Below are 24,185 nucleotides of genomic sequence, written 5' to 3' on the forward strand. Positions count from 1 at the left end.
TTGGGGGTCAAAAAAGGAAAGTGTTGAGAGTAGGTACAGCAGAAATTAGTTCCATCCTTAGGCTATAAAGGATACAGGGATGTTGGATTCTATCATATATCTGTTTAATTAATTATTCTTGACCCTATAGAAACCAAATGAATCCTGGAAGGTGACTGTAGACTACCATGAGTTCAACCAAGTACTATAGCCCCAATTATAGCCATTATGTAAGATGTAGTGTCTTTGCTAGAGCAGATTACTTTGGCCTCAGGAACATATTACACAACCACTGATTTAGCAAATGTGTTCTTTTCTATCCTAATCAGAAAAAGAGTCAGAAAAAAGTTTGCATTTACATGGAATGCGCAACAATATACATGTGAGGTTTTCCTCCCAGGGCTATGTCTCCCACTCTATGTAAAATACAGTCTGAAGAGATTTGGACCATCTCAGCCTTGTCCAACCCACCACTTACAGGCTGCATGTGGCCCAGGAGAGCTTTGAAACTTTCTTAAAACATTATTATTATTTTTTTGAGACAGAGTCTTGCTCTGTCACCCAGGCTGGAATGCAGTAGTGCAATCTCAGCTCACTGTAACTTCTGCCTCCCGGCTTCAAGCGATTCTCCTGCTTCAGCCTCCCAAGTAGCTGGGATTACAGGTGCCAGTCACCACACCCCGCTAATTTCTGTATTTTTAGTAGAGAGGGGGTTTTGCAATGTTGGCCAGGTCAGTCTCAAACTCCTGACCTCAAGTGATCTGCTCACTTCGGCCTCCCAAAGTGCTGGGATTACAGGCGTGAGCCACTGCGTGCGCCTAGCCTTTTTTGTGATTTATTTTTTGGCTCATCAGCTATTGTTCATGTTAGTGTATTTTATGTGTGGCCCAAGACAATTCTTCTTCCAGTGTGGCCCAGGGAAGCCAAAAGATTGTACACCTCTGAACTATCTGGACATACTTTTAGAGTTTCATGCTGATTCATTGCATTGATGACAATATGTTAATGAGCCAGATGAACAAGAGATGGCTAATACACTGAAGGCCTTGGTAAGACACAGGCACTTCAGAGGGCACTCTGTAAAGATTCAGGGACCTTCTACATCCATAAAATTTTTATTTTTTATTTTTTTGAGATGGAGCCTCGCTCTGTCGCCCAGGCTGGAGTGCAGTGGCATGATCTCACTCACTGCAAGCTCCGCCTCCCAGCTCCTGCCTCAGCCTCCCGAGTAGCTGGCATTATAGGCACCTGTCACCATGCCCAGCTAATTTTAATATTTTTAGTAGGGTTTTGCTGTGTTGGCCAGGCTGGTCTCAAACTCCTGACCTCAGGTGATCTGCTCACCTCGGCCTCCCAAAGTGCTGAGATTATAGGCATGAGCCACCGTGCCAAGCCCCAACATCCCTAAAATTTTTAGGAGTCCAGTTGTCAGGGACATGTTGGGATATCCTCTTCAAAGTAAAAGACAAATTATTGCATCTTAAACCTTCTCCCACAAAAAAGGAAGCACAATACCTGGTGGATCTCTTCAGATTCTAGAGTCAGCATATTTTACACCTAAGGACACTGCTCTAGTCTATATACCAGGTGTCATGAAAGGCTGGCAGCTTTGAGCAAGGCCTAAAGCAGGCCCAGAGCATGACAGAGCTTTCCAGTAGATACAGGCTACAGTGTAAACGGTCCTACTCCTGGGACAATACAATTCAGCATACCCTATGGTGCTACAGATTATCAGAAGTGGGAGAAGATGTTGTGTATAATTTGTGTCAAGCTTTGAAAGTGGCCTTGGGGCTCTGGAGCAAGACCCTGCCATCTGCCGTGAAGATTTAAACACCCTGTTGAAAAATAACTCTGGGCCGGGCGCGGTGGCTCACGCCTGTAATCCCAGCACTTTGGGAGGCTGAGGTGGGTGGATCACTTGAGGTCAGCAGTTCGTGACCAGCCTGGCCAACGTGGCAAAACCCCGTCTCTATTAAAAATACAAAAATTAGCAGGGCGTGGTGGTGTGCCCCTGTGCTCCAAGCTACTCAGGAGGCTGAGACAGGAGAATCGCTTGAACCCGGGAGGAGGAGGTTGCAGTGAGCCGAGATCACATCAGTGCAATGTAGGCTGCGTGATAGAGTGAGACTCTGTCTCAAACACAAAACACCACAAAAAAACAACTCTGGTATGCTACTGGGCCTTAGTAGAAACAAAATGGCGGACCATGACCAAATGACTACACAGCTGAAATTTCCCATGATGGTTTGAGTTCTCTCAGAACAGCCAATTCGTAAAGTCAGCAGTGCGCAGCAACACTCCATCATAATAGTGATGTGATATGGGCCAGGCGTGGTGGCTCACGCCTGTAATCCCAGCACTTTGGGAGGCTGAGGTGGGCGGATCACTTGAGTTCAGGAGTTTGAGACCAGACTGGCCAACATGGTGAAACCCTTTCTCTACTAAAAATACAAAAATTAGCTGGGTGTCATGGTGCACGCTTGTAATCCCAGCTACTTGGGAGACTGAGGGGGGAGGATCAGGTGAAGGTTGCAGTGAGCCAAGAGGGTGCCACTGCACTCCAGCCTGGGAAGACAGAGCGAGATTCTGTCTCAAAAAAAAAAAAAAAAATTGATGCAATATGTCTAGTATCAGTCACGAGTAGGACCAGAGGACCTGGGAAAGCTGCATGAGCAGGTAGCCCAGACTCCTATGGTCCCTACCACTGTAGAACCAATTACTCTCCCTCAATTCATGCCTTTGACTTTATGAGGAATCTTATATGAAGGAGCTGAAGCAGGAGAAAAAAGCCTGTGCTTTTCTACAGTAGGTCAGCTTAGTATACAGGTGCAGGAAACAAGTGGGCAATGGACAGCATTACTCTGAGATAGTCTTGAAAGACAATGATGAATGGGAATTCTCCCCGGAGCAGAACTTTGAGAGGTGCACCTGGTGATCCACTTTGTATTGAAAGAAAAGTGACCTTAAACTAGAATATACATATATAGATTAATGGGCAGTAACAAATATCCTGACTGACTGGTCAGGAGACTGGAAGGAAGAATATTGGCAGATTGGAGACAAAGAGATCTGGGGTAGAGCCACGTGAATGGACATATGGGAGCAGGCCTGAAGTTTAAAGATCTTTGTGTCACATGTTAATGCCACCAGAGGACATCTGCTAAGAAGGCTTTACGTACCAAAAAGACAAAAATGACCCAGCCAATTGACCTTAGCCAGCCTCTGTTCCCTGCCATTCCAGCACTAACGGCACATGAATGAAACAGCCATAGTGGCAGAGATGAGGCTACCCATGGATCAACAGTCTGGACCCCCAAGGCCATGGTGGCTCACGCCTGTAATCCCAGCACTTTGGGAGGCCAAGGTAGGCGGATCACCTGAGGTCAGGAGTTCGAGACCAACTTGACCAACATGGCGAAACCTTGTCTCCACTAAAAATACAAAAATTAGCCAGGCGTGGTGGCAGATGCCTGTAATCCCAGCTACTCCAGAGGCTGAGGCAGGAGAATCTCTTGAACCCAGAAGGCGGAGGTTGCAGTGAGCTGAGATTGTGCCATTGCACTCCAGCCTGGGTGACAGAGCGAGACTCCATTTTTTTTTTTTTTTTTTTTTTTTTTTGAGACGGAGTCTCGCTCTGTCGCCCAGGCTGGAGTGCAGTGGCGCGATCTCGGCTCACTGCAAGCTCCGCCTCCCGGGTTCACGCCATTCTCCTGCCTCAGCCTCCCGAGTAGCTGGGACTACAGGCGCCCACAACCGCGCCCGGCTAATTTTTTGTATTTTTAGTAGAGACGGGGTTTCACCGTGGTCTCGATCTCCTGACCTTGTGATCCGCCCGCCTCGGCCTCCCAAAGTGCTGGGATTACAGGCATGAGCCACTGCGCCCGGCCGAGACTCCATTTTTAAACAAAACAAAACAAAACAAAAAAGTGGATTCCCACTCACCAAGGCTGATCTAGTTACTGCCTCAGCCAAATGTCCAGCTTTCCACTAATAAAGACCAACTCAGAGCTCTGGATATGGTACCATTCCTTGAGGAAACCAACTGGCCAGTTGGTGGAAATTTGACCACATGAACCCCTTCCCTCCTGGAAAGGCTAGAGGTTCGTTTTCATGGGAATAGGTACATACTCCAGGTATAGGTTTTGCCTTTCCTGCCCACTGGGTCTCAGCCACCACCACTAACCAAGGGTTTATGGAGTGTTCTTTTTTGTTTTTCTTTTTTTTACCTTGAGCCGTTTAAGAGTATGTTGCCAAAAACAAGCCCTGTTGCCCACGAGAATACTTTACTGTATGTATTTCCTACAAACAGCAACATTTCCTTATATAAGTATAATACAACCATCCAAACTAGGACATTGACAATGATGTTTTACTATAGTCGCATCCATGTACTCCACTTAAGTTTCACCAATTGTCCCAATAATGTCCTTGCAAAAGAATCCAACCCAGGATCAAAACATTGCTTTTGGTTTTCATCCCTTTTAGTCTTTTTTAGTCCGGAACAGTTCCTCAGTCTTTCCTTTACTTTCATGACCACTTTTGAAGATAATAGGCCAGTTATTTTATAGAATGTCCCTTGATCTGGGTTTGTCTGATGTATCCTCTTGTCTAGATTCAACATGGTGAAGATATTTAGATCAAATGAAAACCATGGGCTGGGTGTGGTGGCTTATGCCTATAATCCCAGCACTTTGGGATGCCAAGGTGGGCACATCACTTGAGGTCAGGAGTTCGAGACCAGCCTGGCCAACATGGTGAAACCCCGTCTCTACTAAAAATACAAAAATTAGCCGGGTGTGGTGGCATGTGCCTGTATTCCCAGCTACTCAGAAGGCTGAGGTAGAATTGCTTGATCTCAGGAGGCGGAGATTGCAGTGAGCTGAGCTTGTGCTGCTGTACTCCAGCCTGGGCGACAGAGCCAGACTCTATCTCAAAAAATAAAAAAGAAAGAAAGAAAACAAAGGAAAAAAACAAAACCACGAATCCACCCCCAATACCTTCAATTCCAGTCTAATGCCACAGGGTTTATTCTAGTTTCCTCATTACTATATTCTTTCATTTTAAATAGAAACTTTGCTCCCATTATTCTCAAAATATTTACCTATTTGATCAATCTCTTGTCCTGCCCCTCCGTGAACCATTTCCTTACCTAGCTTGGACTCTGACATTCTCAGGTGGGCAGCTACAGTCACTACCCCTACTTTCCTATGGAAACTCTCCTCATGCTTGGGGTCCAGCACCCCATTCTTACCATCACCAATCCCCCTCTCCACACCACGGACTCCCTCTGCATTCCGTTGGGCTTTCATACTCTGAGCCCAGTTGTGAAATGGGACTTTTTACAACCAAAAGATTAGGAATGTGCACTATAAATTGTGACTCTGATGAAATCAGTCACATGTCTTCATATAGGCATGAGGACCAAATTAACTATATTCTGAACTTAGTTGGGGTTCTAAAAGGACCTGCTGGACACGCATGATGGGTCACACCTGTAGTCCCAGCACTTTGGAAGACTGAGGTGGGTGGATCACTTGAGCCCAGGAGTTCGAGAATAGCCTGGGACAACATGGCAAAACCCTGTCTCTATAGAAAATACAAAAAATTAGCCGGGCGTGGTGGCACAGACCTGTCCCAGCTACTTGGGAGGCTGAAGTAGGAAGATCGCTTGAGCCAGGGAGGTTGAGGCTGTGGTGAAGCATGATTGTGCCACTGTACTCCAGGCCAGGTGACCGAGTGAGACCCTGTTTCAAAAATATAAGTATAAATATAAATAAATGAATAAGTAAAAGTACCTGCTATGTTTTAGTATTTAATATACTTGGAACTTATTTTTGTATGATATAAAATGGAGGTCCAATTATTTTCCTGATAGATAATATCATAATCATTTATTATATAATCCATCCATTTCCCACTGAATTAAAATTGCACTGTTCACATTTTATGTTCTTAAAAACAGATATCTATTCCTGGATTCTCGTTTCTTTTTTTTTTTTCTTTTTTTTTTTTTTTGAGACGGAGTCTCGCTGTGTCGCCCAGGCTGGAGTGCAGTGGCCAGATCTCAGCTCACTGCAAGCTCTGCCTCCCGGGTTTTTACGCCATTCTCCTGCCTCAGCCTCCCGAGTAGCCGGGACTACAGGCACCCGCCACCTCGCCCGGCTAGTTTTTTTGTATTTTTTAGTAGAGACGGGGTTTCACCGTGTTAGCCAGGATGGTCTCGAACTCCTGACCTCGTGATCCGCCTGTCTCGGCCTCCCAAAGTGCTGGGATTACAGGCTTGAGCCACCGCGCCCGGCCCTGGATTCTCTTTTCTATTCCACTGGTTTATTTGTCTATGCCCAGGCCAATATTATATTGATGCTATTGTGGTATCCTTATAGTGTCTTCTGAGATCTAGTAAGCCAAGTGCACCCTTAGTGTACTTCTTCCTACATTTTTTGGCTATTTCTAAGTACTTTATTATTTCCAAATAAATTGTCAGATAATTTAATCCAATTAAAAAGAAACCTGTTGGATACTATGACAGTTTCGTTGTTCAGCAAATTGAATCATGAAGAGATGTATACCATCTGTCTGATGTATCTGGGGTGGTTGGGAAAAAAAAAAATGTTGGGATTACATTGGAATTTTTTTCTTTTTTTTCTTTGCCCCAGCTGCTGGGATATAATAGGAATTTTATGAATTTTATACAAATTTGTAGAGTTGTCCTTTTTGTGATAGTGTCTTGATATTCAAGAAAGAAACAATGAAGGTCATACAATGCCTGCTCATTATTCAGATCTTGATTCATTTATTTCCCCAACATATATATTTGAGCACTACTACAGGCTAGGCACTATTCTAGATCCTGGGGATTCAACTAGCAACAAAACAAAGTTTCTACTTTTTTGAAAAAGCAAAAAGTAGGGGGAGACAGGTAATAAATATAAATACACATGCACATATATATGTAAATAAAGATGTAATATGTTAGATGGTATTAAATACTATGGCAAAAAATGAATCCAGCTAAAGGGGATATAGTGTGCTGGGAGGAGGGTTGTTTTTTTATTTAGTGCAAAAGATGATGTGGTGATATTTGACACAGATATGAAGGACATGAAGGAGTCACCTGTGCATTCCCAGATGGGAGAGACAGCAAACACAGAGGTGGGAGTGTGCTTGGTGTGTTATGCTGGCAAAGGAAAAGCAGGCAGCCCAGCATGGCTACAGCACAGTGAGTAGCTGGGAGAGGGGCAGGAGGTGGAGACAGAAAGGTAGCTGGGAGGTGCCATACTGAGTACAGCCATGGAGACCACTGAGTACTGTGGCTAAATAACTCAGAGAGAAGGGAAATTACCTTGAATTTTGAGCAGAGGAGTGACATGATCTGATGATCTTAACAAATCTTTCTGGTGGACAGGAGTGGAAGTAGGGAGACCAGTTAGGACTCTGGCTTTGTCTTGCCTGAGATGGGGGTGGCTGGGAGGAGGGTGGGGGCTTGGGGGGTGAGAGATGGGGGATTCTGATCTGCCTGGCTTGCGTGCCACTGCAGGCCACCAGAGGGCACTACACATACGTCCTTGGTGAGGATGAGCTGTGACAGCCAGTCCTTCCCTCACCCTCCCCAAATGACAGGTTGTGATACCTTCTTATGCAGTAACCACCCTACCCACTTTGCTACTAGAATTTATATTCTGGTCCAGACTATGACATGCCCATACTCAAAAGACGAACCGTGGTAGTACAAGCACCATCTGAGTCTCTGTGATTGCAGTCATCTAATGCCACAGTCTTCCTTTGTTTCCAGGACCCTCCTATCTCTCCATGAACCTCTCCCATACACTTACCTGCATCAACTGAGTGCATTAATGTAGCTGGAAAAACAGGTTTGCTGAATGTGACTGGAGTTCTTTGCCATTTTGTCATTTCTTTGCCATTATGTCTTTCTTTGCCATTATGTCTTATGGGAACACTGCCTTTTAAAACCTGTAGTGCTGAATGAAAAGAGTGTTTTTAGACCAGGCGCGGTGGCTCATGCCTGCAATCCCAGCACTTTGGGAGGCTGAGGCAGGTGGATTGCTTGAGCCCAGGAGTTCGAGGCAAGTCTAAGAAACATAACAAGAGGCTGTCTCTACAGAAATTAGCCGGGCGTGGTGGTGTGTACCTGTAGTCCTAGCTACTGAGGAAGCTGAAGTGGGAGGATCACTTGAGCCCAGGAGGTTGGGGTTGCAGTGAGTCAAGATTGCACCACTGCACTCCAGCCTAAGTAACAGAGCGAAACCCTGTCTGTACAAAAATACAAAAATTATCCAGGCATGATGGCGGGTGCCTGTAATCCCAGCTACTCCGGAGGCTGAGGTGGAAGAATCACTTGAACCTGGGAGGTGGAGGTTGCAGTGAGCCAAGATCACACCATTGCACTCCAGCCTGGGTGACAGAGCGAGACTCCATCTCAAAAAAAAAAAAGAGGAAAAAAAAAAACCATACGCACATGTGGTTAGTATGTGCTGTATTGGACAGGGCAGGCTTACAGTGTGTGGAAGAATGTCTTATCATCTCCCCAGTATTCATGCTTCTCTTTCTTTCATTATAGAACTCCTCCTCCAAGTTTAACAATGCACATGAATATCCAGCTTGAGACACCATTTACCAACCTCTCTCAGTTAGTTGTGGCCATATGTGTTTGTTTTCTATTGCAGTGTGACAAATGACCACAGACGTAGCAGCTTAAAACAACACCCACTTATTATCTCAGAGTTCTATACGTCAGAAGTCTGGGCTTGGTTGGGTTCTCTGCTCAGGGTCCCAAAAGGCTGATAGCAAGGTGTCCATGGACTGGGCTCTTATCCGGAGGCTCTGGGGAAAAATCTACTTTTAGACTTATTCAGTTCGGCAGAAACCAGTTCCTTGTGGCTATAGATCTGAGGTCCTGATTCCTAACGGGCTGTGAGCAGCAGGGGCTGCTCTCTGTTCCCAGAGGCTGCCGGGACACTTCATGTGGTCCCTACATCTTTCATTTTCTTTTTTTTTTTTTTTTTTTTTTTTTGAGACAGAGTCTCACTCTGCCACCAAGGCTGGAGTGCAGTAATGCTATCTTGGCTCACTGTAACCTCTGCCTCCTGGGTTCAAGCGATTATCCTGTCAGCCTCCCAAGTAGCTGGGATTACAGGTGTGCACCACCACACCTGGTTAATTTTTGTATTTTTAGTAGAGACGGGGTTTCACCATGTTGGCCAGGATGGTCTCGAACTCCTGACCTCAAGTTGTCTGCCCTCCTTGACCTTCCAAAGTGTTGAGATTACAGGCATGAGCCACTGCACCTGGCTGGTCCCCTACATCTTCAAGGCAGCCTTGGTGCAGTGTCTTTCTCATGCTTGGAATCTCTCTCTGATGGTTAATTTTAGGTGTCAACTTGACTGGATTAAGGAAAACCTAGAAACCTACTAAAGCATTTTTTTGAGTGTCTCTGTGAAGGTGTTTTCAGAGGCAAAAACTATCTATCTATCTATCTGTCTGTCTGTCTGTCTGTCTACCTACCTACATATCTATCCTTCGTGTTGGTTCTGCCTCTCTGGAGAACGCTGATTAATACACTGTCTTCCCCTTCTGCCCAGCAGCCAGAAAAACTGTGATTTTCAAGGGCTTGTGATTAGATTACACCCACCTGGATAATCCTTTTGCTTTATAACAGAACATGAGCTCATGTTGATTTCTACCTACCCTCAAAGAGGAAGAAAGGGATTATACCAGGGCAAAGATCACAGGAGAATTCTTAGAATTCTGCCTCCTATGCCATGTGATTAAATTCTAGTCAACAAGAAGTTAATGGCAACTCTGTTCTTACAGTTGCGCAAGTCAAAATACTGGGTGTCCTCCTTGACCTCTCACTTCTCACACCTCACTGGTCAGTCAGCAAATTCTGTCAGCTCTGCCTGCAAAACACATTCAGCATTCAAGCACTTCCCATGCCCTCCTATTTCCCATTGCTGGGCAGGTCACCATCATCTCTCATGAAGATTAGTGTAACTTCCTAGCTGGCTTTCTCCCCAGCATTCTTTTCTTTTCTTTTTTTTTTTTTTTTTGAGATGGAGTCTTACTCTGGTTGCCCAGCCCAGAGTGCAATGGCATAATCTTGGCTCACCGCAACCTCTGCCTCCTGGGTTCAAGCAATTCTCCTGCCTCAGCTTCTCGAGCAGCTGGGATTACAGGCATGCACCACCCATGCCCAGCTAATTTTTGTATTTTTACTAGAGCCGGGGTTTCTCCATATTGGTCAGGCTGGTCTCAAACTCCCGTCCTCAGGTAATTTACCCACCTCGGCCTCCCAAAGTGCTGGGATTACAGGCATGAGCCACCATGCCCAGCCATTCTGTTCTTAATACAGCAACCAGAGTGATCCTGGTTTGGCATATGCCAAGGCATGTCCCTTAGCACTCTTCAGTGGGTCTCTATCTCATAATAAAGACCAACATCCTTAATATGGACCACATGATTCTACTTTGGTCTCCATATTAGGTTTGTGATTTCAAAATCCTATCACTCTTCTGGCTGGGCGTGGTGGTTCACGCCTGTAATCCCAGCACTTTGGGAGGCAAGATGGGCGGATCACTTGAGATCAGGAGTTCCAGACCAGCCTGTCCAACATGGCAAAACCCCGCCTCTACTAAAAATACAAAAATTAGCTGGCACAGTGGCACATACCTGTAATTCCATGAATTTGGGAGGCTGAGGTGGGCAGATCACTTGAGGTCAGGAATTCGAGACCAGCCTCGCCAACATGGTGAAACCTTGTTTCTACCAAAAATACAAAAACTGGCTGGGCGTGGTGGTATGTGCCTGTAGTCCCAGCTACTCAAGAGGCTAAGGCACGAGAACCACTTGAACCCGGGAGGCAAAGGTTGCAGTGAGCCGAGATCTCACCACTGCACTCCAGCCTGGCGACAGAGCAAGACTTAAAAAAAAAATCCTATCACTCTTCTCCTTCCCTTCACTGTAGCCTCATAAGGCTCCTTGCTGTTCTTTAAACATGTCAAAAAGTGCTTTAGGTCTTTGGTACTTGCTATTCTCTTTGCCTAGAATATTCTTCCCCAAGATATCTACATGGCTAGCTCTCATTTCCTTCATGTCTTAATTCAAAAGTTGCCTTTCAGCCAGGCAAGATGGAGCATGCCTGTAATCCCAGTACTTTGGGAGGCTGAGGTGGGAGGATTGCTTGAGGCCAAGAGTTCAAGACCAGCCTAAGGAACATAGGGAGACCTTTTTTGGCTCTACAGAAAATAAAATAAATAGCCGGCTTGGTGGCACATTTATGTAGTCTCAGCTACTTGGGAGGCTGAGACAGAGGATACCTTGAGCTCAGGAGTTTGAGGTTGCAGTGAGCTATGATCGTGCCACTGCGCTCCAGCCTAGGTGACAGAGTAAGACCCTGTCTCTAAAAAAATAAAAAATAAAAAATAAGCCGGGAGCGGCAGCTCACACCTGTAATCCCAGCACTTTGGGAGGCCAAGGTAGGCGGATCACTTGAGGGCAGGAGTTCGAGACCAGCCTGGCCAACAGGGTGAAACCCGGTCTCTACAAAAAAAAATAGCTGGGCGTGGTGGCGTGTGCCTGTAGACCCAGCTACTCAGGAGGCTGAGGCACGAGAATCCCTTGAACTCGGGAAGCAGAGGTTGGAGTGAGCTGAGATCGTGCCACTATACTCCATCCTGGGCAACAGAGCGAGACTCCATCTCAAACTAAACAAACAAACAAACAAAATTCAGCTGGGCGCAGTGGCTCATGCCTGTAATCCCAGCACTTTGAGAGGCTGAGGCGGGTGGATCACCTGAGGTCAGGAGTTTGAGGCCAGCCTGACCAACATGGTGAAACTCGTCTCTACTAAAAATACAAAATTAGCTGGGTGTGGTGGGGGGCACCTGTAATCCCAGCTTCTCCGGGGAGCTGAGGCAGGAGAGTCAACTGAACCCGGGAGATAGAGGTTGCAGTGAGCTGAGACTGCGCCACTGCACTCTAACCTGGGCGACAGCAAGACTTGGTCTCGAAGAAAAGAAAAAATTCAGGCTAGGCATAGTGGTTCATGCGTAGCAGGATGAGCCGCAGACAAAACTCCTCAGACACCGGATTAAAGAAGGAAGTGGTTTATTCGGCCAGGAGCATCGGCTGACTTGCGTCTTAAGAGCCGAGCTCCCTGAAAAGGAAATTCTTGGCCTTTTTAAAGGTTTACAACTTTAAGGGGTCCATGTGAAAGGGTTGTGATAAATCAAGCAAGCATGGGAAACGTGACTGGGGGCTACATGCATCAGCTAACAGAACAAAGTTTTACAATGCTTTTTTTCTTTTTTTTTGAGACGGAGTCTTGCTCTGTCGCCCAGGCTGGAGTGCAGTGGCGCGATCTCGGCTCACTGCAAGCTCCGCCTTCCGGGTTTATGCCATTCTCCTGCCTCAGCCTCCCGAGTAGCTGGGACTACAGGCGCCCGCCACCTCACCTGGCTAGTTTTTCGTATTTTTTAGTAGAGACGGGATTTCACCGTGTTAGCCAGGATAGTCTCGATCTCCTGACCTCGTGATCTGCCCATCTCGGCCTCCCAAAGTGCTGGGATTACAGGCTTCAGCCACCGCGCCCGGCCTACAGTGCTTTTTTCATAAAGTGTCTGGAATTTACAGATTACACAAGTAGTTTAGGTCAGGAGTTGACGTTATTATTATTACTTGTTTTAACTCCTAGGGCCAGGTGGTGGTGTCAAGGTTGTCTGGCTATTTATCTTACTTTTGTTTTTTTTTTTCCAACTTTTTGCTTTGTATCTTTCCTCCAAGATGTGGGGAGGAGGGCAGCAGGAGTAGTAGTGGTCTCCTTCCTTAATGCCAGTAATCCCAGTGAGGCTGAGGTGGGCAAATCATTTGAGCCAAAGGAGTTTGAGACCAGCCTGGGCAACTGGGCAACATGGGGAAATCCTCATCTCTAAAAAATACAAAAATTAGCCCAGTGTGGGACATGTGCCTGTAATTCCAGCTACTTGGGAGGCTGAGGTGGGGAAGTTGAGGCTGCGTGAGCTGTGATAACACCACTACATTCCAGCCTGGGTGACAGAGTGAGACCCCATCTCCAAAACACAACAAAAATTTACCTTTCGGCCGGGCGCGGTGGCTCACGCCTGTAATCCCAGCACTTTGGGAGGCCGAGGTGGGCGGATCACAAGGTCAGGAGATCGAGACCACGGGGAAACCCCATCTCTACTAAAAATACAAAAAATTAGCCGGGCGCAGTTGTGGGCGCCTGTAGTCCCAGCTACTTGGGAGGCTGAGGCAGGAGAATGGCGTGAACCCGGGAGGCGGAGCTTGCAGTGAGCCGAGATCGCGCCACTGCACTCCAGCCTGGGCGACAGAGCGAGACTCCGTCTCAAAAAAAAAAAAAAATTTACCTTTCTAGTGAGGCTTCTTGTGGCTACACCACTTCATATTCTCCTACCCTGCTTTAGTGTTTTGCACCTTAGTACTTTTCACTGTGCAACATATTAAAGATTTTTTTTTTTTTTTTTTTTTTTTTTTTTTTTTTTTTGAGACAGAGCTCTGCTCTGTCACCCAGGCTGGAGGGCAATGGTGCGATCTCGGCTCACTGCAACCTCCGCCTACCAGGTTCAAGTGATTCTCCTGCCACAGCCTCCTGGGCAGCTGGGATTACAAGCACGTACCAACACGCCCAGCTAATTTTTGTATTTTTAGTAGAGACAGGGTTTCACCATGTTGACCAGGCTGGTCTTGAACTCCTCACCTCAAATGATCCATCCGCCTCACCCTCCCAAAGTGCTAGGATTACAAGTGTGAGCCACCACTTCTGGCCCACACTACAGATTTTAATATCGCATCTTGTTTATCTCTCCCACCAAAATGTAATCCATTAGCACAGAGATTCTCTCCCATTCCCTCCCTCTCCTCCTCTTTTGTTCATTACTGTATCAACTTGGCATGTGGTAGGCACTCACAAATGTTTGTTGAATTAATAATACGGTGAGAGGGAGATGATGAGAGTCAAAGCATTCTTTTTGGCCGGGTGCAGTGGCTCACACCTGTAATCCCAGCACTTTTAGAGGCTGAGGCGGGTGGATCACCTGAGATCAGGAGTTGGAGACCAGCCTGGCCAACATGATGAAACCTTGTCTCTACCAAAAAATAAATAAATAAATAAATAAATTTTTAAAAAAATTAGCCGGGCGTGGTGGCCCATGCTTGTTCTCCCAGCTACTTGGGAGGCTGAAGCAGGAGGATCGCTTGAACCCGGGAGGCAGAGGTTGCAGTGAGCCAAGATCATGCCACTGCACTCCAACCTGGGCGACAGAGCAAGACTCCATCTCAAAAAAAAATTTTTTTTTTCAGTAAGAGACAGGATTCCAGGCTGAGGTGTAGTGACACTATCATAGCTCACTGCAGCCTTGAATTCCTGGGCTCAAGCCATCCTCTTGCCTCAGCCTCCCGAGTAGCTGACATTACAGATGCGTACCACCACACCCAGCTAATATTTTTGTTTTTTGTAGAGACAAGGTCTTGCTATGTTGCCCAGGCTGGTCTCAAGGAGTCTTCCTGGCCTCAAGAGGTCCTCCTGTCTCAGCCTCCCAATGAGCTGGGATTATAGGCATGGGCCACCATGCCTGGCTGGGAGTTGGAACATTCTAAGATCGTTATACTGTTTGGGAGGGAGGTGGTGATACTGATTAACTTTAGAGTTTGTTAAGCTAAATGTGCATGCTGTGCTTTTAAGGGACACCACTGAGAGAACCGAAATGGAACTATGACTTCAATGTGGATGGGAAGGGAAGGGCAAAAAAGAAAATTTGATTAAGCCAATGGGAGGCAGGAATGAAGAAAAAGCAGCAAAGATACAATAAAAAGAAAGCACAAAGCTTCCTGATTCTTGTGGAATAATGGCAGGTGCCTAAAATCCCTTCACAGTCCTTCACAAACCATACAGATTGACAATGAAAGCAAATTAAATCACCCCATCCCTCACGGCGTCACTAGGAGACAAGGCATACCTCAAACTTCAATTTACATGTAAATGGGGAGATAAATATCTGAAACCAGCAGAGCTAGGTCTAGAGCTCACTTCTGAACCGGAAAGTCAGGAGGGTTGTGTGGAAGACAGCAGAGTGCAGCCAGGTCCTGGAGGTGGCGGCACACTGATAACATTGGCTAGAATTAGCCCCAGAGGACCCTATCCTGAGACTTGGTGGATCAGAGAACTGTCTACTGAGTAATTTAAAGAAACATTCGTGAATTAGCAATAGCAGAAACAACATTCTCTGATCACAAAATGCAATACAATGACAAATTAACAAAATTAGAAGCAAAAAGACTTTTCGAATTTTTTTTTTTTTTTTTTTTTTTTTTTTGAGATGGAGTCTCGTTCTGTCACCCAGGTTGGATGGAGTGCAGTGGTGCAATTTCGGCTCACTGCAACCTCCGCCTCCCAGTTCAAGCAATTCTCAAGCTTCAGCTTCCCAAGTAGCTGGGATTACAGGTGCCTGCCACTACATCCAGCTAATTTTTGCATTTTTAGTAGAGACGAAGTTTCACCATGTTGGCCAGGCTGGTCTCGAACTCCTGACCTCAAGTGATCTGCCCCACTTGGCCTCCCAAGGTGCTGGGATTACAGGTGTGAGCCACCCTGCCCGGCCTAGAAATTTTAAAGAACTAGATTAAGCAACTCTTGAATCAACAGGGTAATGCAAACCAAAATTGCAGAATTTCATAAAATAACAATAATGAAAACACAGCTTATCTGAATCTATGACGTACTGCTTACAGTTGTCAGGAAATGTATTACATCAAATACATATATCAGTAAAAGTAAACATCTACTAAAAAGTTAGGAAAAAAGCAAAGTAAACCAAGAGAAAGTAGAAGGTAGGAATGAATATAGACATAAATAGAAATTAATGAGTTAGGGCCGGGGGCAGTGGCTCACGCCTGTAATCCCAGCACTTTGAGAGGCTCAGGCGGGTGATCACTTTGAGCTCAGGAGTTCGAGACCAACCTGGGCAACATGGTGAAACCGTGTCTCTACTAAAAATACAAAAATTAGCCAGGCACATGGTGGCACATGCTTGTAATCCCAGCTACTCAGGAGGCTGAGGCAGGAGAATCACTTGAACCTGGGAGGCAGAGGTTGCAGTGAGCTGAGATTGCACCACTGTACTACAGCCTGGGCAACAGAGTGAGACTCCATCTCAAAAAAGAAAAAATAAAGAAAGATAGAAATTAATGAGCTAGGAAACAGGAAAAATGGTGTTTGGAGCTGGAGATGGCATGGGCACTGGTAGAACCATTCTGGCTGTGGTGAGGAGGTGACCCCTGCCCGGTCCAGGAACTCTCAACTCTCCCTGCACCCTCCTTGGCTCCAGCCTTTGAAGCATGTCTGCCTGCCTCACTCCTAGTTTCCTGCGTTTCCTCGTCCTCTGCCCCTCTCCACACCATTGAAGGCAGAAGAATGGGGTGTTCCCCTGTGCCAGCTGTCCACGGGCAGTACCAATGGGCAGAAGGCAGTTAGGTCTCTGATTCGCCTCTCTTGTTTTTCCATTCCACCTCCCCATCCTCCTCCATAAGAAGACTGGATGCCTGTGCTAATGCAGAGATTGAGAGACCCCAACATAAACCCTTGCTTGAAGGATCTGATGCTTCTACTGGAGGAATGGATGAAAATGACCATGATAGGGAAACATGTTCCATTTATGTATTTATTTATTGGTGGTCTTGCTGTGGTGTCCAGGCTGGCCTCAAACTGCTGGACTCAAGGGATCCTCCTGCCTCAGCCTCCTGAGTAACTGTAATTATAGGCCACCACTCTGGGCTCTACTTCTTGGAATGCAAAAACTACCGAGATTCTGGAATTCTATCATGGTCCAGAGAATACAGGATGGAGTGAAGCCATCTGTGTCCACAGCAGAGAGAGAGATGAAATCTTGGGAAAATGGGAAAGGAGCCCTGTTGAACGTTTGCATTAAAATTGTTTGTATAAATTGATGCCCGCATCAACATGGACAAATATAATCATTATGCTGAGTGAGAGAAAACAGACTCAAAGGGCTACATAATGTATGATTCCATTTATGTGACATTCTGGAAAAGGTAAAACCTTAAAGTTACCAGCTGCTGAAATTGGGGATGAAGAGTGCTGAAAAAGAGGCATGAGTTATAATTGAATATTGATTGTGGTAGTACTTATACTATAGTGTATATATGTCAAAAATCATCATATTGTACAGTTAAAATGGGTAAATTTTATTGTATGGAAATTAGGCCTAAATAAAGTTTTTGTTTGTTTGTTTTTGAGAAAGGGTCTCACTCTGTCACCCAGGCTGGAGTGCAGTATCATGATCTCAGCTCACTGCAACATCCTCTGCCTGGGCTTAAGTGATTCTTGTGCCTCAGCCTCCCCAGGAGCTGAGACTACAGATGTGAGCCACTACGCCTAGCTAATTTTTGTATTTTTAATAGAGACAAGGTTTCACCATGTTGCCAGCCTGGTCTTGAACTCCTGACCTCAGGTGATCCACCCGCCTCAACCTCCCAAAGTGCCAGGATTACAGGTATGAGCCACTGTGTCTGGCCATAAATTTGATTTTAAAACTAAAAAAAAACTGTGTAACTTGATGCAAATAATTTATTTTTTTCTCTTTCTCTCTCTCTTTTTTTTTTTTCAAGACAGAGTTTTGCTCTTGTTGTGCAGGTTGGAGTCCAATGGTGTGATCTCAGCTCACTGTAACCTCTGCCTCCCGGGTTCAAGCGAGTCTCTTGCCTCAGCCTCCTAAGTAGCTGGGATTACAGATGCCCGCTACCATGCCCAGCTAATTTTTGCATTTTTAGTAGAGACAGGGTTTTGCTATAATGGCCAGGCTGGTCTCGAACTCCTGACATCAGGTGATTGACCTGCCTCAGCCTCCCAAAGTGCTGGAATTACAGTCATGAGCCACTGTGCCTGGCCAAGAACATTGTTTTAATGTCAACTGACAATAAACTATCTATCTGAATCCTAAACCCAGCTCAGAAGAGTTTAAGTCATATGACCTTGATTGTTAAATATGATTCCATTTGAATAAAAAGTGGATTGTTTCAAAAAAAAGAAAAAATATATAAAAAACATAAATTAACTGAACTGCTGTTTCTTAGAGAAAACAAATCAGTCAAGTAGACGAACTGCTAGCTAACCTAATCAAGAACAAAAGGATATGTTCCCAACACAAAGAGATGGTATTTGAGGTGATGGATATCCCAGTTACCCAGATTTGAACATTACATATTGTATGCTTTTATGAAAATATCACATGTACTCCATAAATATGTATGACTATTATGTATTCATAATTTTTTTTTTAAAAAAAAAGAACAAAAGAAAAAGGCATCAGCGTGCAAGATAAGAAATGACAAGGAGGACAACCACTGAAACAGAAGACAATTTACAAATCCTAAGACACTACTTTTCTCAAGTCTAGACAAATGCCTTTGAAAACCTCGGTTAAATAGATAATTTTCTACAAAAATATTATTTACCCAAATTGACCCTGGTAAACACAGAAAATTTAAATAAATTAACGAATTGCTCTTTAACAAGTCACAAGGCCCAGATGGATTCACAGGAGAATTTACCAAACCTTCACAGCTACTTAAAATGTTACAGAGCATAAAAAAAGAAAGCTTCTACTTATTTTTAAACGGCCGCATGCATTTTAAAGAAACTAAGAGGAAAAAGTAGTTTTTAATGTGTATTTACATATTTATAAATTTGTCCTTACTTCACTCACTTTGTTTAAACAAGGTTAGGCACATATTAACCATTTCCGATGCTCATCAGTCTTTTCTGAAAATTCCAGTTTCCATCTGGTTCTGGCAAAGGGGTGCAAAGGAGAGATGGAGTAGCACCTACAACTGGAAGACAAAGCTTTTCCAGATAACCTTGGCAGCGTTTTGCTGGCTAGAGAGGTCGAGGTCATCCCCAGTTGCAAGGGAGGTAGGGAATTGTAATGTTTTTGCTGGACACACTGTGATATGGTGTGGCTGTGTCCCCACCAAAATCTCATCTTGAACTGTACTCCCATAATTCCCACATGTAGTGGGAGGGACTTGGTGGGAGATAACTGAATCATGGAGGTGGTTTCCCCCATACTGTTCTTGTGGTAGTGAATAAGTTTCACGAGATCTGATGGTTCGATAAGGGGAAACCTGTTTCACTTGGCTCTCATTCCCTTCTCTTGTCTGCCGCCATGTGAGATGTGCCTTTCACCTTCTGTCATGATTGTGAGTTGTCCCCAGCCATGTAGAACTGTTAAGTCCAATCAACCTCTTTCTTTGTAAATTGCCTGGTCTCGGGTATGTCTTTATCAGCAGCATGAAAAATGGACAAATACACATTGCTTCCTCCATCAAATTCAGGGTTGTACTAGTCAAGAAGAAAAGGAGACTGGTCATTGGGTAGAAGGAAAGCAGTGACTGCCATAGCCCACCCTTGGCTATCCATCCTTACATGCACAGAATATACTCCCTTTCTAAGGGAGACAGTGCCAAAGTCTCACCCAGAGTCTACATCCATCTCAAAACCCAGAATCTCCAGCTGACATATAGCTTTCTCCCTTTAGTCCTGATGTGAATCTTCAGAGTCCAGTAATCTGTGAACTAAAAGGCAAGTTATCTTCCCCCAGCATGTCTCACATACAATAATGGAGGAGAAGGAACAGAATAAAACTTCAATGTAGGACAGGGAAGAGTGTGAATAAAGGAGAGAATCTCTCTGTTCTAAGCATGTCAAAGCTATTGCAAATATTGGATCTATAACAAATGTCAGATCCTGCTAGACAGGAGTGGCCATGACTCCCTTCCAGGCAGGGAGTAATTTCCTTGTTCAGTCAACCTACTCTCTAGGAGGAATTCCTTTCTCTATTGTACTCTGTGGTCCAAGTTCCATCTTCTTTTGAGACGGCTTCTTGTTCATTATCCTCTTTAACCATATCTGAAGTGAACTTTGGGGAGAATATGCTTTCTGTTGTGTGAGTCCAGGAGCCTGGGATTGAAAAATTATATGCTTTTGCTGGCCAGGTTTTTAAATTTTCGTTTTTGGTGATATGATTCCTTAAAAATTGTTGCAGGCTCTCAGTGTATTTGCCTCTGGTTGATCCTATGTTTGAGTCACCATAGCCAAATCGCCTATATAGGCATAGTCTTTTAGGCCTGAAAACCTTCCTTTGTTAGCTACTGGCCTTTGTGTCCTGCCTGTCCCTCTGGCCTTTAACTTAATGATTATTGACTTGAGACAATTTGAAACAAAAGATTCTAGTGGGAAGAAACCACTTTGCGGACTCCACTTCCTCTGTTGAGTGATGAGTTCTTAGAGGAAGGTGCTTAGGAAAGGCCGAAGACACCAACCAGTCTTACCTTCTTCCACCATATTGCTTGGCAGCCACCACTCCTGTATGGAGAACAGAACAATTATCTTTTTTTTTTTTTCTTTGAAATAGGGTCTTGTTTGGCTCTGTTGCCCTGGCTAGAGTACAGTGGTGTGATCATGGCTCACTGCAGCCTCAACCTTCCTAGGCTCGGGTGATCTTCCTGTCTCAGTTTCCCAAGTAGTTAAGACTACAGGCACATGCCACCACACCAGGCTAAGTTTCTGTATGTTTTGTAGAGATGGGGTCTTGCTATGTTGCCCAGGTTGGTCTAAAACTCCTGGTCTCAAGTGATCTGCCCACCTCAGCCTCCCAAAGTACTAGGAATACAGGCATGAGAGACTTTGCCTGGCCCACAGCAATTGTCTTTTTCAGCCCTGCAATTCTCCAAATTATGAAATGCTCCTTCAAAGCAGATTTGCAGGCCATAGGCAGAAGTACTACTTAGTGAAGTAGCACTGCCTTCCTGTTTTCCTTCAGCCTGGGTAACTCAAGTTCACTGGTCTTCTTCAAGAATTCATTGAAAGTGGAATGAAGTCACCAACATGAGCCAACATTCTGAATTATTCTAGCCATTTACTCTATCACTACAGACTTGGTTGATATGTGGGGGTGTCTCCCATAAAATAGCAGATTGACTAAATGTTTCCCCACAGCATAGCAGGGTTGTCAGCATTCCTGTCTGCAGTATCTGTGCCCCCACTGCCCACAGCTCTGTCTCTACCACTCAAGGAAGTCCACGTTTCAGATATTACGTGCAGCACCCCACTTCAGCGGACTGAATTCTCTATTTGATAGGAATGCACTTGGCTGCACTTAACAAACCCAGCAAAGCAAAGGCTTAACAAGAAAGGGGTTTACTTTTTTTTATGTTACGAGGAGACTGGGATAGGCAGTCCAGGGCTCTCATAGCAGCTCAAGGAATTTGGTTCTTTTTATTTTCTTCAGTCATCCTTAGTGTGTGTCTTTTGGCTTCATGATCACAAGGTGGCTGTAACTCTTCTGGTTTGCAGGTAGGAAGAAGTGGGTGGGGGAAGGCAGAATGCATGTTCCAGTTGAGACTGGCTTCTCTTCTTTTTGAATCAGCTAATCAGTTGCTTTTCCAAAAGTACCACCCAGTGACTTTCACTTGCACCTTATTGGCCACATTGTCACCCTTAGCTCTGGAGGAATGTGGGGAGATAAATATCTAAAAACTCTGAATAAAATGGGGTTTCTGCAAGGAGGAGAGAATAGGCCAGGTAGTGTGGTGACTCACATCTGTCATTCCAGCACTTTGGGAGGCTGATGTAGGAGGATCTCCTGAGCCCAGGAGGTTGAGACCAGTCTGGGCAACATAGTGAGATGCCATCAACTATAAAACATATATTTATTAATTAATTATAGAGATGGGTTCTTGCTATGTTGCCCAGGCTGGGCTCAAACTCCTGGGGGTCAAGTGATCCTCCTGCCTTGGCCTCCCAAAGTGCTGGGATTATAGGCATGAGCCACCATGCCTCGCCTACTACAGAAAATTTTTTTTTTTTTTTTTTTTGAGACGGAGTCTCGTGCTGTCACCCAGGCTGGAGTGCAGTGGCCGGATCTCAGCTCACTGCAAGCTCCGCCTCCCGGGTTCACGCCATTCTCCTGCCTCCGCCTCCCGAGTAGCTGGGACTACAGGCGTCCGCCACCTCGGCCGGCTAGTTTTTTGTATTTTTTAGTAGAGACGGGGTTTCACCGTGTTAACCAGGATGGTCTCGATCTCCTGACCTCGTGATCCGCCCGTCTCGGCCTCCCAAAGTGCTGGGATTACAGGCTTGAGCCACCGCGCCCGGCCCAGAAAATTTTTTTAAAAATTAGCTGGGCATGGTGGTGTGCACCTGTGGTTCCAGCTACTTAAGAGGCTGAGGTGGGAGGATGACTTGAGCCCAGGAGGTCAAGGCTGCAGTGAGCTGTGATTACACCACTGCACTCTAGCCTGGGTGACAAAGCAAAATCCTGTCTCAAAAAAAGAAAAAAAGAAAAAGAAAAGAAAAAGGAGATTAGATATTGCACAGTCAACTAGGTCTGCCAGACCAGTACAAACTGGTTTATACACAAGAAGTAATTTATTGGCTTAAGTAACTGAAAAGTTCAGAGGGGTTGTGGTTACTTGATCCAGCAGTTTACCAAAATCATCAAGAAGTTAGGTTCTTTCCAGCCCTCCCCTCTGCCTTAGTCCATGTCAGAATACTCTGTGGCTGGCTCCCCTTACAGTCCTCAGAAAGCACCCATGGCTATGTGCTTTCTCATTCACGCCCAGTGAAAAATATAGAGTTTCAGCATCCTAGTATTTGTGGCTAACATACTGAACCCATCACTGGGCTCAAAGGATGGACTGTGCTGAATGGCTTGGCTTATGTGATGCCACATGCCAGGAACTACATGGATTGATCCCCAAAGGGAAAGTATAGTCTGTTGAAAAGAGGCCAGGGATCTCTGGGAGTGATGTGGGAAAATGGATAAGACAACCAACAAATGTCTTCCAGCATAGCTGAGGAAAGAGTCAACAAGAAAGGGGATGAGTTACCACTGGAGAGGCTGAAAACAGGACAGTCCCTGAGGTGACATTGGTGATGCTCATCTGAACACTGCTGGGGGAGAGGGAGCCTTGGGCCAAGATCACATCCTGTGCAGTTCTAGTGGCAGATCCATCTTTACTGTGAAGGTCTTGAAAGCACATTCCTATTCTCCCTTGACCCCCTCTCCCATTGTGGTGCTCTGAATCCAGCTCTCCAAGCAGGCTTGTGATTATATTTGGCTTTCCATGTGTTTTGTTGTTTTGTTTGGTTTGTTTTTTGAGACAGAGTCTCACTCTGTTGCCCAGGCTAGAGTGCAGTGGCACAATCTCAGCTCACTGCAACCTCTGCCTCCTGGGTTCCAGTGATTCTACTGCCTCAGCTACCCAAGTAGCTGGGATTACAGGCACCTGCCACCACACCTGGCTAATTTTTTTGTATTTTTAATAGAGATGGGGTTTTACCATGTTGGCCAGGCTGGTCTCGAACTCCCGACCTCAAGTGATCCACCGGTCTCAGCCTCCCAAAATGCAAAATGCTGGGATTACAAGCATGAGTCACTGCACCCAGCCTGCTTTTTTTTTTTTTTTTTTGAGATGGAGTTTCACTCTTGTTGCCCAGGCTGGAGTACAGTGGTGTGATCTTGGCTCACCACAAACTCCACCTCCCCAGGTTCAAGCGATTCTCCTGCCTCAGCCTCCCAAGTAGCTGGGATTACAGGCTTGCGCCACCACGCCCAGCTAATTTTGTATTTTTAGTAGTTTCTCCATGTTGGTCAGGCTGGTCTTGAACTCCTGACCTCAGGTGATCTGCCTGCCTCGGCCTCCCAAAGTGCTGGGATTACAGGCATGAGCCACTGCGCCCATCCCTATCTTGACTTCTAATACCATAGATTAGTTTTGCTTCACTTCTTCTAAATGGGATTATACCATATAGCTTTTTTTTTTTTTTTTTTGAGACACAGTCTCACTCTGTCACCTAGGTTGGAATTCAGTGACATGACCTCAGCTCACTACAACCTCCATCTCCCGGGTTCAAGCGATTCTCATGCCTCAGCCTCCTGAGTAGCTGGAATTACAGGCATGCACCACCATGCCCGGCTAATTTTTATATTTTTAGTAGAGACGGGGTTTTGCCATGTTGGCCAGGCTGGTCTCGAACTCCTGACCTCAAGCAATCCACCCATCTTGGCCTCCCAAAGTGTTGGGATTACAGGTGTGAGCTATGGTGCCTGACCCCATCTATAGCCTTTTGTGTC

The 24,185-nt window shown here is 45.4% G+C and overlaps 1 long non-coding RNA gene and 1 other non-coding gene across 6 annotated transcripts in view; both read left to right on the plus strand.

Moving 5' to 3' along the window:
- The window catches only part of LOC139364421 (uncharacterized), a 59,974-nt gene extending 41,702 nt beyond the window's left edge, over positions 1-18,272 (plus strand). Inside the window, exons 3-6 of one of the 5 annotated variants that reach the window (XR_011626363.1) lie at positions 7,070-7,198; positions 7,772-7,850; positions 17,452-17,543; positions 17,659-18,272. This is a non-coding gene — a long non-coding RNA (uncharacterized lncRNA). The other 4 variants (XR_011626364.1, XR_011626365.1, XR_011626366.1 and 1 more) reach the window with 4 other exon arrangements.
- Positions 6,497-6,566, plus strand: LOC112427643 (small nucleolar RNA SNORD77). The gene has a single exon (XR_003019342.1). It is a non-coding gene; the product is annotated as a small nucleolar RNA SNORD77 (small nucleolar RNA).
- Positions 18,273-24,185: the final 5,913 nt, after the last annotated feature.

Source organism: Macaca nemestrina, chromosome 7 (genome assembly GCF_043159975.1).
Source record: "Macaca nemestrina isolate mMacNem1 chromosome 7, mMacNem.hap1, whole genome shotgun sequence".
Lineage (NCBI taxonomy): Eukaryota > Metazoa > Chordata > Mammalia > Primates > Cercopithecidae > Macaca > Macaca nemestrina.